General features: G+C 38.3%; 1 protein-coding gene across 2 annotated transcripts in view; it reads right to left on the minus strand.

Moving 5' to 3' along the window:
- The window catches only part of faf1 (Fas (TNFRSF6) associated factor 1), a 415,349-nt gene that overhangs the window by 84,281 nt on the left and 313,128 nt on the right, over positions 1–17,940 (minus strand). The gene's annotated exons all lie outside the window — the stretch shown is intronic.

Consider the following 17,940-nt stretch of genomic DNA (forward strand, 5'->3'; position numbering starts at 1 on the left):
AGAATAGAGGAAGAAAACAATTAGGTCAAGCAAAGTGTCCAATAATCAGTACTTGTCACCTAATCAAACCAGAAATTGAACATTTACTTGATTACAAATTAAGATTACTTCAATATTACAATTTAAGAGATTTTGAAAAAATTCTATACAAAAGAAAGATTTTCTCATACTTTGTACTATGATGTTTAGCACGTTGAAATTAATTGCGCTACTTCGTCAGTGCTGCTATATTGTTTTATTTGAACACATCATGTGCATACTACACCTTGAGAACGCACATCTAAAATATTTCTTTTTGTAAAGTGGCTGACAGTTCATTTGGCAAAATGTTAATCTTTCTAGTTATATTGCTCAATAATCATGACGATTTAATACATCTATGAACAATCATTTTGAAGGGGTCGGTGTAGCGAAGTGGAGATTTCTTTTTAAATGAACACTTCAATCTGTTAACTTATAATGAATAAAATCAGATAGCAAGAATTGGGTACCTGGAATGGAGCCCTTTCAATTTCCCAATCCTTAATACATATGAAAATTTATTCCATAACAATTTTTGCACTAAATAATTCTTTGTACTTCTAAGTCAGCATTATCCTTTGATTTTCTTCATCGATTTGAAAACATTCTTATTTCCTTGAATAAATATACTCGAAAATAATATTCTGCATCTTCATTACAAGCAGAAAGAGATAATCTTGCTTTTAACAGTCATGAACACTTATGTTTAATAAATGTACTTCAAAATCTTGCATGTCTTATTTCCAATTTTTTTTGCTTTTAAAACCAAAAGTTAGAATGTCAAATTTCCTTCATCAGTATTACATAAATACAACTTGCCAAGGCAGGACATAGTTGTTACAAAGTCAACGTAATTTGGCAGGAAAAAAATGGGAAGATGGACAGCTCAGTATATTTCATTTTGGAATTCCATTTAGAATATTCTTCAGTACTAAAAAGGATTTTTATATGTTAAATAATCTGAATCTTATATATAACTGATTTGGCCTTCTCAGTCAAATCATAAATCAAAAGACGAATTGTATTTGTACCAGAAGGTTTAAGTAGATAGCAATATTACAACTATCTATGAAAATAATGCAATCTAATGTTATATTTAAATATTTGATGGTAACTCAAATGTCATCGTGATAATGAGATGCAAAGGACGGAGTGCAAATAAAAGTTCTTTTTTCCAGAAAATCCAATTTAATAGCCTTGTGCTCAGGTAGCTACAAGTATGAGTTGACAAATACAGAATAAAACACAAATTGTGACAGACTGAATCTGACCACTGCAGTGGAAAAAGGTATAATATTTTGTGTATTGGCTCAAATATGGGACCTGTTCCTCAGGTTTTGTTTCTAACTAATTTCTGTTCAAGCAACATGTAGCTCCATAAATAATAACTAAGAAACAATAAATTTTTTTGCACTAAAAAAGCACTATAAATTATAAAATTTATAAAAACAGTTACTCAGTATCAGAAAAAAAGTTTTAAAAGGTAGATATGGTTCTTCATACAAAAAGGATCAAAGGGTATGGAGAGAAATTGGGTACAAGGTATTGAGTTGGATAATTAGTCATGATCATGTTGAATGGCGAAGCAAGCTTGAAGGGCTGAATGGCCTACTCCTACATTCTCTGTTTCTATGTCTGTAAGATTCTTGCAAAGATTTTCTTGTTTTAGTCAGCACAAACATGAGGAATCTAGAGTGAAACTCTATGATTATGACAGCCAAATTGTGAGAGGTGTGTGTGTTTCGGTGAGAGAGAAGTGGGGAGGGACATGAATGAGAATGTATGCACTTAAGTATGGGTTAAAAGTGGCAGGTGGAAGGTAATAAGAGTCAGATTGTAGAAACTCAACAGGTCTGGCAGCATCTGTGGAGAGAAAACAGAGTGTTTTGACCATTCCTCAGAACTGTTCCAAAGAACAGCCAAAAGGGTAATCCAGTTTCATTAATTTACTATCCATTGCATATAACCCTGTGGGTTACAGCTTATCCAAATGCACACCTAAATATATTTTGTGTGAAAGGATAGGGATTTGGATTTTAAAGTAAAAGCAGATAGATGTAGGTCAGTTGTGTTAAGTATTTATACAAAAAAAAGCTTGAAAGCAATTCTCAACAGCGCGCTAAGTGTATCAATTCCTTAAGAAAAATATGACTGTAGTGAAGTGTATGGGAGTAGCCTTGTAATAATAATCACAGAAATGTTAAAGTGCAAAGGATGCCATTTGACCCACTCTGCCTGAACCAGCTCACTAAATGAGTACCATTACTTACTGCCAATCTCCTGCTTCCCCCCCCAATCCTTTGCACATTATTTGCATGCACAAATAATCATCCAAAGTTTTCTTGAATACCTGAATTGAACATGCCTCCACTACACTTCCAGGCACTGCATTCCATACCCTATGTGCTATTTAGAGTCATAGAGATGTACAGCACAGAAACAGATCCTTCCTGTCACGCCGACCAGTTATTCCACTTCACCGTTGTTTTATTTTGTAGATCATTGGACTGATTCTCTCTTGTTCCTTTTATGAATGGGATCTATTTCTCGCTATCTACTGTATCCAACTATATCACTCATGGTTTTGAAAATCTCTATAGATCTCCTCTTAGCCTTCTCTCCAAAGAGAACAATCCAACTTCTGCAACCTATCCTCATAAATTAAGTTCCTCATCCCTGGAACTATTCTTGTAAACTGCTTCCACGGTGCATTCACATCCTTCCCATGTGGCATCCAGACCTAAACACAATAATGAATGGAATGTTTATATTACTGAGTTTACATCAGATCAGAAACAATTAATTAATTTAGAACAGAAGGCCTAAAGTCTCATACCAGAAGAATCAAGAGCTCAGTTTAGAAAAAAAGAATAGCTTCTCCTCGCAAGATAATCAATTTTCAATTCGGGGTATCAGTTACAACTCAAAGTATTTTAGTATTGTGGAGTTCTCCAAGCCAGGTTAGATTAGAGAAAATGCTTAAAAAGTTGTTAGAATTGAAAATGTTTATACCATCAAAATTACAATGCGTCAAGAGAAGCTGTATTCTCTCATGCTTCAATTCAAGAATGTAAACCAATAAACATATTAAAAAATATTGAAGCAAGTCAGTCACTAATGTTGGCTGATTATGCCATTTGTCTTCCAAAGGGCTTAATGAAGGTAAACAATGAACATGGAGCACCAAACCAGTCCCATTATACAGAGTGCAAAAGTAGTTCATCAGGTAGCAGTTGCATCTATCATAAAAAAAAGGCTTCATGAAATTACAATGGCAGCTCACTTAGATTTTAAGAAAACAAATGTTAAAATATTAGATTAATTTTATTGGCCACGATTACATTAATAAGCGATGAAATATTGACAGGCATGGCATTAATATCAGTGGGGAAATCCCAACCATCAATTAAACCTGTGCCTTCAATTACAATACCAGCTTTGAAAATCATATTAAGCAGAGTGTTAATAGGTTGCATCGACACCTGACCAAAACAAGGAAAGGTAATTAGTATCTTTTAACAAAAATGGATGTTTTGACAAGATTTCCTAAAGCAGTGCCTTTGGGAGAAATTACAGCAAAAATGAGAGCAGTCATTAAATTGTAGCTATTTATTAATAAATTAGGAACAAAATAATATGTCTTCTACTTATCATCTACAATCACAGGAAGCATTGGAAAGATGACATGAAACTTTAAAGACTGTGATTAGAGTTTATTGTCAAGACGTTTTAATGATTGGAATAAAAGAATTCCATTACTCCAGTCTGTCATTAGGGATTGTCCCTGAAGACACCATCGGATTCATGCCTTTTGAACTAATATATGGACATGAGGTGAAAGGACCCCTTAAATTGATTAAAGAGAAATATATAAATCAAAGTTCAGAGATTACATGTCTGGCTTGTTTTGAGTTTCAACAAGAAATAACCAAAGAGAGAATTGGCCAAAAAGCATTTGAAAAGTGCTCATAAACCGCGGAAACTAGAACAGATCAAAAGCCTAAACGTGGAAGTTTATTGCTGAAGATAGGGTGTTAGTATAATCATTTTTCTCTGTGGAAATCAAAATCAATGTTCACTGGCCTGTCACAAATCAGAAGAAACTCAGTGATGTGAATTATATAGCAAGTACTCTAGACAAGTGGAAAATCAATGAATGTGTCATGTTAAAAAGATGTAATAACAGGAAGGATAGTCAGGATAGAGCCAAAACAAAAGAACTTTTCTAACACTGAATGCATTTTACCAAGACAGTCTTGCCGTCTGGAACAACTTTCCAATTATTAACCAACAAAGTTATTGAGGATTACATTGCTGCATGGGTTACATCAATGATTGATTGAGTTCGGTGGAAAGACAATATCATTTTATTTTCTATATTGTTGATTGTGGACTGAATTGGAAAAGGACTGGTTTAAAAACAAGGATTATTGAAGGACTTCTGCACAAAGGCCAGCAACTACGTGGTTGGCTCCCAGGTAATGGAACAGAAAGGGGATGTGAACATTTGGAAGAAGCAATCAAACCTCCGAAAGGAAAAACATTGTGTTTCTGCTCTGCAGTAAAAGCATTTCAAGCCTGAAGACAGTCGGTTTCATAGGTGCTGTAAGCTGTGATTTTTAATGAATAGGTCAGAGACCATTCTAGTGTGAATCAGTCTACCTGTATCTTCTACAAGCAAGTGAAACTGTCTGGAGGAGGATCAAGCAGCACAATGCTCTATTGACCAAGAGGGAACCATGTGGACAGGAACCAATTAATTGGTTTCTCAAACATTCTCTGCACATTACATACATGTTTCTTCCGGTCTGTATAAGGGGGAGATCACAAGGCGTTACAGCTTTAACTAGGATTGTGCAAAGACCATCCAAATAGCACCTTGTTCAAGCAGTATTTGAACAAGAGAACTAAAGGGTCAAAATGTGGAATCAACTGATAACAAGTAGCTGGTTGGTATGGACTAATGACAAGTTATCAATAACAAAGATCCTCTTTCTGCCAACAACTATGTGATTTGTTCTAAGGTTGCTAAACAGTTTGGGCCATGAACAAGATAATGAGAAACCATCAAACCTGTACCAGCTCAAGAGCTCTCTATTCTCTACAGTAAAAGCCACTTTACTTTTGAAGAAAGCAAATTTAATTTTTCCTTCAGTGATTGCTGTGACTTTTAAGTAATAAGTCAGCAACCTTCTGGAAGTGCAAAACAGCGACCCAGTACCTCCAGAAGGCCAGTGAAAGTATCCAGAGAAGCGGCATTCTAATCAGCACAACAACTATCTGAGCAGATGCTGTGAACAGAAACCACAGAATTGCTTTCCAGTTTTTCCTTGGTCCATAACACCCATATTCTGTTTTGTTTTGGTGTGTGTGTGTGTGTGTGTGTGTGTGTGTGTGTGTGTGTGTGTGTGTGTGTGTGTGTGAGAGAGAGAGAGAGAGAGAGAGAGAGAGAGAGAGAGAAAGAGAGAGAGTGAAAGAGAGTGAGAGAGAGAGAATATGAGTGTGAGAGAGAGCATGCGAGTGAGAGCAAGCAAGCACACCAGCATGTATGATGGTGGAATTTATTATGAGGTTATAGTTTTTAAACTATTGGAACTAAATGCTGATGATTCATACTTGTTCAGCTGCAGATAGTCTCTTTACCTGTAATAAATAATAATCCTTGATAAGTACAAAAATATATCCATACTTTTGCCAACCTGGGTCAGAGAATCAGGTAAACTGGCAAATTCTGCATGTTTTTAAAAATGTTAACTTTTGTGCTGACTCCAGGTATAGCAGGGTTTGATTTCCAATATGCAACTTTAATGAGGCATGACAAAGTTTAGGAGCACTGATTTGAAACAGACAATGAGGACTGGGTGTGGTATTAGTAAATAACACAGATGACAGAAAATACCAGGTTCTGTAGTGCATTTAAGACATGGCACTGGAAACAGCAAAGGATTTTCTGCAGGCAGTCCCCAGCAGCCTTGAAGGAAATTTCCAAGACATTGATTGACTTGGCAGGTAAACTGAAGGTAGCGTTGCCTGGCAGAGCTAAGAAGGCAGAGATAAGATGACAGAGATAACTTAAGTACAGGAAATATAAACATTCTGGCATTCTAGGAACTGTCCACTGATGACTGCACAATGTTCAGCACCATTCACGACTCCACAGATTCTGAAGCAGTCCATGTTCAAAGATCTGGACAATGTCCAGGCTTGAGCTGACAATTGGCAAGTAACACTCAAACCACACAAATGCCAGACTACGACCATCTCTAATAAGAGACAATTTAACCACCACGCCTTGATATTCAATGGTGTTACCATCACTGAATCCCCTACTATCAACATCCTGGGGGTTACCATTGACCAGAAACTCAACTGGACTCATTATACAAACATAGTGGCAACAACAGCAGGTTAGAGGCTAGGAATACTGTAGCGAGTAACTCACCTCCTGATCCCCCAAAGCTTGCCCATCATCTTCAAGGTCCAAGTCAGGAGTGTGATTGACTACTTCCCACTTGCCTGATGAGTGCAGCCCCAACCTCACTCAAGAGACGTGACACCATCAGGACAAAGCAGATTGGCACTGCATGCACAAGCATCTTCTCCCTCCGCCACCGACACTCAGTAGCAGCAGTGTGTACCACTGACAAGATGCACTGCAGAAATTTGCTAAAGATCCTCAGACAGCACCTTTTGTGGGCGGTACGGTGGCACAGTGGTTAGCACTGCTGCCTCACAGCGCCAGAGACCCGGGTTCAATTCCCGCCTCAGGCGACTGACATGTGGAGTTTGCACGTTTTCCCCGTGTCTGCGTGGGTTTCCTCCGGGTGCTCCGGTTTCCTCCCACAGTCCAAAGATGTGCAGGTCAGGTGAATTGGCCATGCTAAATTTCCCGTAGTGTTAGGTAAGGGGTAACTGTAGGGGTATGGGTGGGTTGCGCTTCGGCGAGTCGGTGTGGACTTGTTGGGCCGAAGGGACTGTTTCCACACTGTAATGTAATCTAAAAAAAAACCTTCCAAACTTACGATCACTTCCATCTCGAAGGACAAGGGGAGCAGATATATGGGAACACTATCACCTTCCAGTTCTCCTTCAAGCCTCTCATCATTCTAACATGGAAATATATCGCAATTTCCTCACTGTCACTGGGTCAAAATCCTGGAATCCCTCCCAAATGGTATTGTGGATCAACCCACAGCAGCTGGGCTGCTACGGTTCAAGAATGTAGCTCATTACCACCTTCTCAAGGACAATTAGGGGCAGGCAATAAATTCTGGGATGCCTACATCCCACAAATGATTAAAAATAAATATATCAGAATCAGTTGGTCTTCAGTTACAGTTAAAGCAGCTTGAGCATAAGAGGATAATGAAGAAACTAAAGATGGCAGAAATAAATAAGGAAAGGGAAGTAAAAAATAAAAGGGCAGGAAACAGAAAAGAGAAAATTAAATATAAGTGCAAGAGAAAGTAAGTGAAAATGCATTTAAGCTTAAAATGACATAGCTGAAACAGGAGACATCAAGTACTAATGCAGACCCTAGTGGAAAAATTCGTGTCAAACAATTGCTGTTTTGCTCACTGAGCTGGCAGGTTGTGATGCAAACGTTTTGTCACCATGCTAGGTAATATCCTCAGTGCGACTTCCGTGAAGTGCCGTTGTTCTATTTTGCTTGATATTCATACGATCCAATCTGTTCAGGTGGGATGTGACATTTTGGGTTTTGCTCAACAGTGTATTGTTTTGGGCGTCTATTTCTACATGTTTATTGATGGCATTTTGGGTTGAAAAACTGGGGGTCTAGGAATTCTCATGCATGTCTCTGGTTAGCCTGGCCAAGGATAGTTACATTGTCCCAGTCAAATTGATGGCCCCCCCTTGTCTACGTGTACTGAGATGAGAGAGAATTGGTTGTGCTGTTTTGCTACTAATTGGTGTTCATGGATTCAGATTGCTCAGTTTCTTCCAGTCTAGTTGATGGAGTGTTTATGGCAATTGTTACACGGGGTTTTGTATATCACATTGGCCCTGTGTCATTCCGAGTTGAAAATCAGGCCTCTTGGAATTCCCATGCATGTCTCTGGTTAGGTTGTCCTAGGATGATTACATTGTTCCAGTCAAATTGATGGCCCTCCTTGTCTGCATGTACTGAGATGAGGGAGAATTGGTCGTGCCATTTTGCTGCTAGTTGGTGTTAGTACATCTGGATTGCTAGGTTTCTTCCGGATTGTACAATGTAGTATTGATGGCAGTTGTTATGTGAGATTTTGTATATGAAGTTGATCCTACATTTGCATCATAATTTGAAGGTCATTAAGTTTGCATATTTAGTGTTTACTAAAATTTTTTAAGTTTACCAAAATTTGAGGAAAAGGATGTGCAGGGACTCCCTATGTTATATCAGAAAATTAATTGGGCAAATTGGATGCTGCTCATACAGAGTAAGTTGATAGGCAATATACAGTATATTTGAGATTTGCCATCAGAAGAGGTTTCTTGAGATTATGACATTGTAAAGGAAACTATATTAGCTGCATATGAGTTTGTGCTTCAGGCATACAGACAAAGGGTCTAGAATTTAAGGGATCAGGCGGGGTATATTGAATTTGGAAGATTTAATCGAAGTAATTTTGACAGGTGGATACCAGCATTGGAAGCTGAAACCATACACACATCTCTGACAGGTTATTCTCCTTAAGAAATTTAAAAGTAGGACTACACTATATCCCCATAATCCTAAAATACACATTCATACACAGATAGGATGAAACCACGCAGCTCTGTGGAGCAATTGATTTTGAGAAAATAGTCAAAAAAGGAACAAGGCCCTTGTAGGTCAAGAGTTCGAACGAAGAACAATAATTGCTCAACTTCTCACAGTTTCTTTTATTTCCTATTGATGAGACCCAATTATTGTTAACTGAAGAGTAACAATATTTTGGCTTGGTTTGGGTAGCAAGTTAGTTAGACATGGTCTTATGATTGAGTTAACAGTTTAGCTTTCAAAGTTTGAGGAAATATTAATTGAAAATCAGAAATATTAATTCTCGGAACATTTCCTGATTTTCAAGAAATACTTCACTGAGATATTTCTTCAACAGTTTTCTTGAAGGGTTTTACTGCTATTCATTGAGAAAGGTCAAAGTTCTCTCTTATCAGTATATTCCAACTACTCATGGTTTCCAAGTCTGTCACATAACAAAGATCACCTTAATTCAGAAACTGTTGCTAGGCAACAAACAAAACTAAGCTCCTTCCAAAACTCAGTTTATCTAACATTTACAGGCCATTAAGAATTCTCTCATTTCTGTTTTCAAGGCTTTCTCCCAAAGTCACTTTCGTTTCAAACTGTGCTGAGACTGCAAGTACAGACAGTTCTTCCACAATGTGACGGTTGCATTCTTGTGCAACCCCGTATTATAGAAAAATCATGCTTTAGAAACAGTACTTAAAGTGTTGGTGATGTAACCGCAATACAGCCAACATTTTAAAAGTTCGTGCTTTAGAACCAGCATCCCCAATTCGTCAATCGTGTTCATGTTGACGAAACGCAAGCTATAGCAGAACAACCTGTAGTGACAATGGTGAGATAAGATGGCACAGCACCTGAGTGTGTGTGCAGAGTGAGATTTGGCTTGCAACAGATTACTGTTTAGAGTGTGCAAATGTGTCCAAGTTATGGATGATAGAGGTTATCAACCTGGCAACAACTCTATGACTTACCTGGGCAAGTGAACAGCTTGGGGGGTTAACAACAGATAGAGACAAGCCACCATACTGCAGGAACAACAGGTTCTGTGTCTCCTGCAAGTTGCTGATTTTAAGCAGAAACTAAGAGACTTTGAAATAAGTGCATCAATTGCCCTGTGCCTCCTTCAAAGATGTGAAAGACTGGAGAAAGGAGATCGAAGAACAAAGTCTTGGGAAGAAAAAGGAACATCTTATCAAATCCTGTGAAGTGGTGCTTTTGACCTATTTCCCAGGTTTCTTTCTATTTATAAAAAACAATTTTTGTGTTCAACTTTGCCTGCCTGTATTATGTGCGTGCGTACAGAACTTTTAAGGGTGTAGACTTTTAACTGGGAGAGCCAAATGTTAACTGTTCGTTTATTATGACTACTGTTTACTTATTTGTAATAAACGGTAGTTCATGTTAAGTACAGGAACTTGGTCAGTAATTTTTGTTAACCAGAATCCATCAGACAAGAAAATTGGGGTCTTTGTGTACTTTGATTAAATTTTCCACTTTTATGGCGACCCCAGGACGAATGGGGCTTGAGAATCGTTGAACATTCCAAAGTAGGTCATGACAGTTACCTTAACAGAAGTTTAACTTGTGCAGCTTCCAAACCATAAAAATTTGATTAAAAATATGCAAATAATAAGAAACTGAGAAAATGTAAGCTCTCAGTTTTGAGAATATTCATGCAAGAAATCTTTCTGAATCAACCACTTCCAATGACTGAGGAAATCCTGCTTGAGAGACAGAAAGGATTTAGACCTTCCAGAGGAATCTCGAACATGGCCTTTGTTACTAATCAATTCCAAAAAAACTGCTGAGAATGCCACCAGGAACTCTTCATCGCATTTATCAACCTGACCAAAGCATCTTACTAAGTATATTGCACAGCTCTGAATGAGTCTCCAAAGATGTGGCTGTCCAAGAAAGTTTATCCCAATCTTACAATTGCTTCATGATGATACTACTGAAACTACAACAGAACTGACCAGAAACAGTTACCTTGAAAACCTAGACTGGTGTGAAGTAAGGCTATGTAGTGAGTCTACACTATTTACAATTTGCTTGGTTATTCATCTCACCTCAATATTTTAATACTGAGCAGTATTAAATATAAAGTCTAAGCTCAGTCACTTCTTGGTGAAAACTAAACTGACCACCAGAGATGCACATGATCTACAGTACGCAGATAACTTCAGTATAGTTTCCCACCTCTTCAACAGATTTGCAAGCTATTCTCGACGTCTTCTGTTCTGCATACATGAACCAAACCTCCTCTTTAATGTTGTCAAAACAAACATTAAACCTGTCAGTCAATATTCCACCTCCCACGTGTAATGAAAGAGAGACCCTGGAATGTGTTGAGTGACTGCCTTAGTGAAGGCCTCTTTCTAAATGTAGCCACAGAAAAAGAGATCCAACACTACATCATCCATGACAAGCTAAGCTTCCACAAACTACAACAGCAAATGTTTGACAACAAAGGCCTCCTGAAGTTAACAGAAGTCTGAATGTACAAAGGAGTTATCATCACCATGTTGTCGTACTTCAGTGAAAGCCACAGATAAGTGCTCGATGAAGTCTATTAGCAATTCTTCCAGACTTATTTATTTATTAATTCATGGGATATGGGTGATGCTGGCTCATTTATTGCCCATTGCTAACTGCCTTTTGAGAAAGTGAAGCCTCTAGATAAAATAAGACTACAGAATAAATGTTAGTGATCTTCCTGAAGCCAGTTCTACAAGCATTTGTGCAAAATTTCAAAATCAACTATGATGGATGGGATTTTGTGTCCAGATAGCCAAAAAGTGTTTGCTACCTTCAGGATCTGTGTACAAATTCAAAAATGCAAAGTGTTCTAAGGGAAGACAAAGTTAACACTCAAAAGACGCACTGGAGTGCTCCAGGAAGTAGGGCAGCATTCCATGGAGGGAGTTCATCAGACTAATAACTGGGATTGTGGGACTATCTTATGAGGAGCAATTGAGGACATTGGGCCTATATTTTCCAGAGTTTAAAAGAATGAAAAATGACCTCAATGATATTTGCAAAATTATTTAAAGGTGGATATATAAAGGATGCTTCACCTAGCTGGGGATCTAGAAACAGGGGGTCACAGTTTCAGAAAAAAAGACTGAGATGAGGAGAATCTTTCTTTCTACAGAGGCTGTGAATCTTTGGAATTCTTCCCCACCTCCTCACCTCCCGCGAGGGCTGTCAAAGTTCTGTAGGGAAGTAAGTACAGGATGGAGAACTAAATAGTTTCCTGATACCAACAAGAAGCGATATGTGACTGGCAAGGAAAAATGGCATCAAATTGGCTGATCTTGGTTGGTGGAGCAGGTTCGAGGCATTGAATGGCCTGCTCCTGCGTTCCTATAATGGACATTAATAGCTGTATGGTACTTGCTACCAATCGTTCAAAACGATGTCAACTTGCCCATCAAGGAACATTATATTTTGAATCAAAATTCCTTAACTATGTGGCAGAGTGGTGGGAAAGAAGGAAAAGATCACATGCATGCTAAATAGAGATACTAGAATATTATATGTAGATATAACTAATCTTATCGCAAATGGTACAATCAAAGCTTTGTAGTCCTGCCTACCACCCATTGTGAAGAGTCGTGAACAACTGAACAGCCAATAAGAGGGGTCTACACAAACATTCCCAAGCTCAATGACAGGGGGAGATTTGCATATAAATATAAAAGGCAAGGTTGAGTTTGCAACTGTCTTCAACCATAACTACCAAGTGGTTGATCCACCTCCGTCTACTCCTGAGGTTCTCTTCATTACAGAGGTTAGTCTGACAAAAATAATTAATTTAGTCCATCTGGTATCAAGAAATAGGCACACGCTAGATACAGCAGAGGCTGTAGACTCCAGCATCAACTGGCTTTAGTTTTCAAAAGGAATGCCATAGAACTAGTCACATCTCTCATCATTCAGTAAACTGATATTTACCAAAGTGGAAAATCAGCCAGGCATTTCCTCTCCATAAAAATCTAACCTAACCAATTAAGACCCTGTCAATACTCAATCGTTAGTGAAGCAAAAGAAAGTGTTGTTGAGTGTGCCACTTGATAGCACTTTCTCACCAATAATCTGGATTTTTCTTTCCACAGATGCTTCAAGTCCAGAGAATTTCCAGTATTATCGGTTTTTATTTCAGATTTCCAGATCCACAGATCTTTTTCTTGATAGTTCAGAACTTGAAAATTGCTGAAAAGAGACACATACTATAGCTTTTCATCTTATACTCAACAGGATAGTGCTGACAACCACCTTTTGAAAGATAATTTGGAATGGGCCCAAAATGCTTGTATTGGCATGGATATCCAGGTACCTTAGCATTTTGTAGTTTGGGATATTTTATCTAATGTAATTCTGTGCTTCAAAATGTTATATTAAGTAGAACAGGAATCACAATATATTTCAAGTAACAATTTTTGAACTGAGTTGGATATGTGCTATATTTAGATTTGGAATTAGTTCATAACTTTTAATTTGATTGGAAAGATGATATAAGTAATCCTTTACTAATATCTGAACTATGTAGTCACTATCATTGTTTTGATTTGCCTTGTACATGAAGCATGGAGGGAATAAATTTGTCAGTCTGCCACCTTTCAAACAATTATCTGACAAGGTCTTGTGGTGTTATTCTACTCAGCCAAATACCTTTTATCCCAACTTCTTGTGTTACTAGGAAATCATTTACAAGTGCATCAGACAATACTGTAGTAATTATGAATAGTTGACAAGGATAAGTGAACAATGAACAAGTCCATCTGAAACCTTACACTAATAAAGTCATTAGATGCTGCCCTTTCGATGGTTCTTTAAAACTTCTGAAGTTACAGGAATACACTAGCTCATTTGTAAGGATACTACTAAAGAATAAATGCTGTTGGCAGAAAGCAGATCTAGTGTTAAACCATGCTGCAAATTGATCTAGACATATCAAAAGCTGTGGAGAAAAGGAGAAAATGAGAATGTCCAACATAATCCAACGGTAATAGGAGCCCTAAAAAACCAGGAAGAAACAGTGGGAAAGTGACAAAGGCTCCAGATGTTGTGGAATCTTAATCTTTTGTAAACTAGTTTGTAAAGGACTCTATTGGGGGAGCCCTAAATAAGGCTGATACTTTAACTACCTCTTTCTAAACACAACATGCACAGACGGAACGTTTAGATGACTACTCTACTGGAAAACAGTTCAGATCATGTGCCCCTCTGTCCCTCTCCACAGAACAACAATTAAACTCCATCTGTTTCCTAACTACCTACAGCGAAATCCCTATTCAGTAGGCTAAGCAGCAGGACAACACAAAACTTTGGAAGCTATGTCCTGTACTGAAGCCCACACCTGTAGTGGATTTGCAAATGGGTCAAATGGGACCAGCACGGTCAACTGCTCTCCAACCAGGCGTGCATCATTCAAAGCCCTGTTTGTGCCAAGGGTCAGCAGCTGTGAATATGGTTAATTACTTGATGATTAGGAATGACAGGTGAGGAAAACCTACTGCTGAAAGGTGCCCGGGCTACTTAGCACTCTAGCCTGCATGGCAGATATAAGAGAGAGCAAGGGACACAAGTCCCAATTTGCACACTGTGTTGAATTGCAGTGATATCTAATAAATATCTAATAAATACATCACGATGTTGAATTTCAGCATGTACCTGAACTTACAACACAAATGATTCACAAATATTTTTAACTCTTCCTGGGCCTCGTGCTAGTTGACATCAATTCTGCTTTGATTTAATAATTAGGTGAATTTTCATCAGTCAATAACAAACTGCTGTGACAAACAAAATAAAGGCAGTTTCTCAAAGAACAATCAAGAGCAAAATTGTAGGTTACTGATTGTCATTTTGTTGAGCTAATTTGCAACACCACTTGTCAATAACAAATATGTTACAAACTTGTTATTAAACAAGATTTTGAATTGGCAACTGAAGAGTAAAATAAAACAACTCCAGGCAACCAATTCAGCTCGAGGAATACAGATGATTGAAAAGATTATTATTACTGGGCCAAATTCAATAACAAGGCAGAATTCAATAATGCCCAATTAGAGTAGAAAAGATTGACCACCAAATGAAAAAAAGTAATGATGAAATTTTACACCTGCAATGCTTAATTAAAAATTAAATTGTCACACTTAAAATGAATTTTCAATTTCGGAATATTTTAGAATAATTAATTGTAATTAAACTACTCATGGAATTGTTTTCAGAGAACTGTTTGCATGAAATCAGTTAAAGTAATAAAATACAATGTGATACAATATTATAAGATTTTGATCAGTTTTCAACAATACTGAATAACCATGTTGAGTTCAAATTTCAAAGCTCAGTACAACAAGCAACACCATGGGACAACTAGATCCTCTCAAGTCATGATTTTACTATCACATTGTAAATAAAGGGTTAATAGATTGATTTGAAGTATGCAATATAACAGGTAACAATTATTTTTATATTGCGGTAAATGTCAACTTAAAGCCTTTGGCAAGTAGGGAAGCAGTATTATTCTCAGTAGCAACACTGGGAATAATGAGGGTTTTACAGGAATTCTTAGGTTTGTAACCACATGTTTTTTTTATTTTTGCACTGTGGACTGAAAAAAAGGAAGATACTACTTTGAACTAAGGAGACTGTCAACAAGATGGCTGCAGTTTTAAAAAACACTTTTTTTATTGGCTCCAGATCAGGTGGCCAAGGCTAGTTTGGGCCCAGTGCAGTAGAAAACCAATTGGTTTGCAAGGAAAAGCATCAAGAAAACCTCTCTTTCTCTCTCAATGTGGATGGACCAGCCAACTGCCAGCCAGAAAGTCTACAGTAACAGCCAACTGCCTTCTGCTCACCACCTTCTGCAAATTCCCTCATTGAAATGAAACACTCACTCGAGATTCTGAAAGCGATGAAATTTCAACCAGTGAGTGAAGTACTCGACACTGGTGTGCAAACAATTCTGTCTCAACATCAAGAAAGTGAAAGGAAGAGAAAGAAAACAACTCATTGAAAACTATTGCCCAGTCTCTGCTAACAAACTGTGTTTCACTGATAATATTTTCCTTTTTCACTTTTAATATCCATGTCTCGTCTATCTTTGTGTGACGACCTGAATGTGAGAGGGGGAATTTAAGATGGGAGAAGGTTATCTATAAGTAAGCAATTCATCTTCCCCAATTTCCATTGGTTAAAGATAATTAGTTGAGTGTTTTCTTTTAACTTGAGTTAGTTCTGGAAGCATACAGGCAAAAGATTGAAATTTAAAGAAATAGCCTTTGATTTGATTTATTTATTGCCACGTGTTCCTAAGTACAGTGAAAAGCTTTGTTTATGAGCAGTACAGGCAGATCACAATAAGCAAGGACATACCGATCAAAGGGTGAAAAAACAACTTAGAGGCATACAGGTTACATTGCACAGGGCATGTACTAGGCAAGATCAGCATTATCTGAAGTTAGAGAGTCCTTTTAACAGTCTAATAACAGCAGAGAAGAAGCTGTTCCTGTACCTGCTGTTGTGTATGTTCAAGCTCCTGTATCTACTGCCTGACAGAAGAGGTTGTAGGAGAGCATTACTAGGGTGCAATGGGTCTTTGATGATGTTGGCATCCTTTCTGCAGCAAAACATGTAAATGGAGTCCATGGATGGCAGGCTGGTTTCGCCTCCTAGCAGAGCGCTTTAGGGAACATCTCCGGGACACCCGCACCAATCAACCACACCGCTCCGTAGCCCAACATTTCAACTCCCCCTCCCACTCTGCCGAGGACATGGAGGTCCTGGGCCTCCTTCACTGCCGCTCCCTCACCACCAGACGCCTGGAGGAAAAGCGCCTCATCTTCCGCCTCGGAACACTTCAACCCCAGGGCATCAATGTGGACTTCAACAGTTTCCTCATTTCCCCTTCCCCCACCTCATCAGGCTCACTGCCTGTATTCCTGATGAAGGGCTTTTGCCCGAAACATTGATTTCGCTGCTCCTTGGATGCTGCCTGAACTGCTGTGCTCTTCCAGCACCACTAATCCAGAATCTGGTTTCTGTGATAGGCTGGGCTATGCACACAACTTTCTGGAGCTTTTTAAAGTCTTGGGTTACCATACTAGGAGACAGTGAGGTCTGCAGACGCTGGACATCAGAGTTGAAAGTGTATTGCTGGAAAAGCACAGCAGGTCAGGAGCAGGAAAATCGACGTTTCGGGTTCTAGCCTGAAACGCCGATTTTCCTGCTCCTCAGATGCTGCCTGACCTGCAGTGCTTTTCCAGCAATACAGTCTCAACACAATTACCATTCCAGGCCAGTATGCTCCCAGTCAATATGCTTTCAATGGAGCATCTGTAAAAGTTGGTAAGGGCAAGACAAATCCAAGATTGTTAACCGTTTTAAATTCAAAGTAATTTTGAGAGGTGGATACCAGCATTAGGAAGTGAAACTACATATGAAGCTCTAAAAAAGGTCACTCTCTTGGAAGAACTTAAATAGTCACTGCCTTTTAAAATAAGAACCAATGCTGGAAACTAAACAAGCAACAGTGATGGCTGTGAATTATGAGATAATCCTTAAGAACAGACAGTTTTGCTGTCACCTCCATAAACTCAAGGAGGAGAGAGGATGGGAGAATAATAGAAGGCAAGTAACTAGGGCAAAGAAAAGATAGTGCAGAATGCCAAGATATCCTCCATGGATTACAAGGAAAAATACTGAGGGCGGAGATGAAAATTGGAGGCTTAAATGTTCCACTGTAATGAAGTGGGATCCTCTGTTCAGAATGCTGGAATAGTGTGGAAAGCCCATAGGACTTGGTGGAGCTCCTAAGAATAAATCCAAAAAGCTAATTCAAAAATGAGAATACCACACATCCAACTGTACTGTTAACTGTAGGAAAGCAGAGGTAAGGACTGATGAGTGCTCTTGTGATGAATAGGGTAGATGAGAGACTCAAAGGGTTTTGTCAAAAAACAATTTTGGGAACATCCTTCCTGCATTCACCCTAATTAACCTTGTTAAAATTTAATTGGTGTCAAAAGTCCTCTCATTTTTCCAAACTCCAGTGAATATAGTCCTAACCAATCCAGTCTCTCTTTATATGTCGATGTTGCCACCCAACTATCAGTCTGATTAACTTTTTTGCAATTTCTCAATAACCAAAATATCTACCCTCA

This window comes from Chiloscyllium plagiosum, chromosome 11 (genome assembly GCF_004010195.1).
Source record: "Chiloscyllium plagiosum isolate BGI_BamShark_2017 chromosome 11, ASM401019v2, whole genome shotgun sequence".
In the NCBI taxonomy this organism is placed as follows: domain Eukaryota; kingdom Metazoa; phylum Chordata; class Chondrichthyes; order Orectolobiformes; family Hemiscylliidae; genus Chiloscyllium; species Chiloscyllium plagiosum.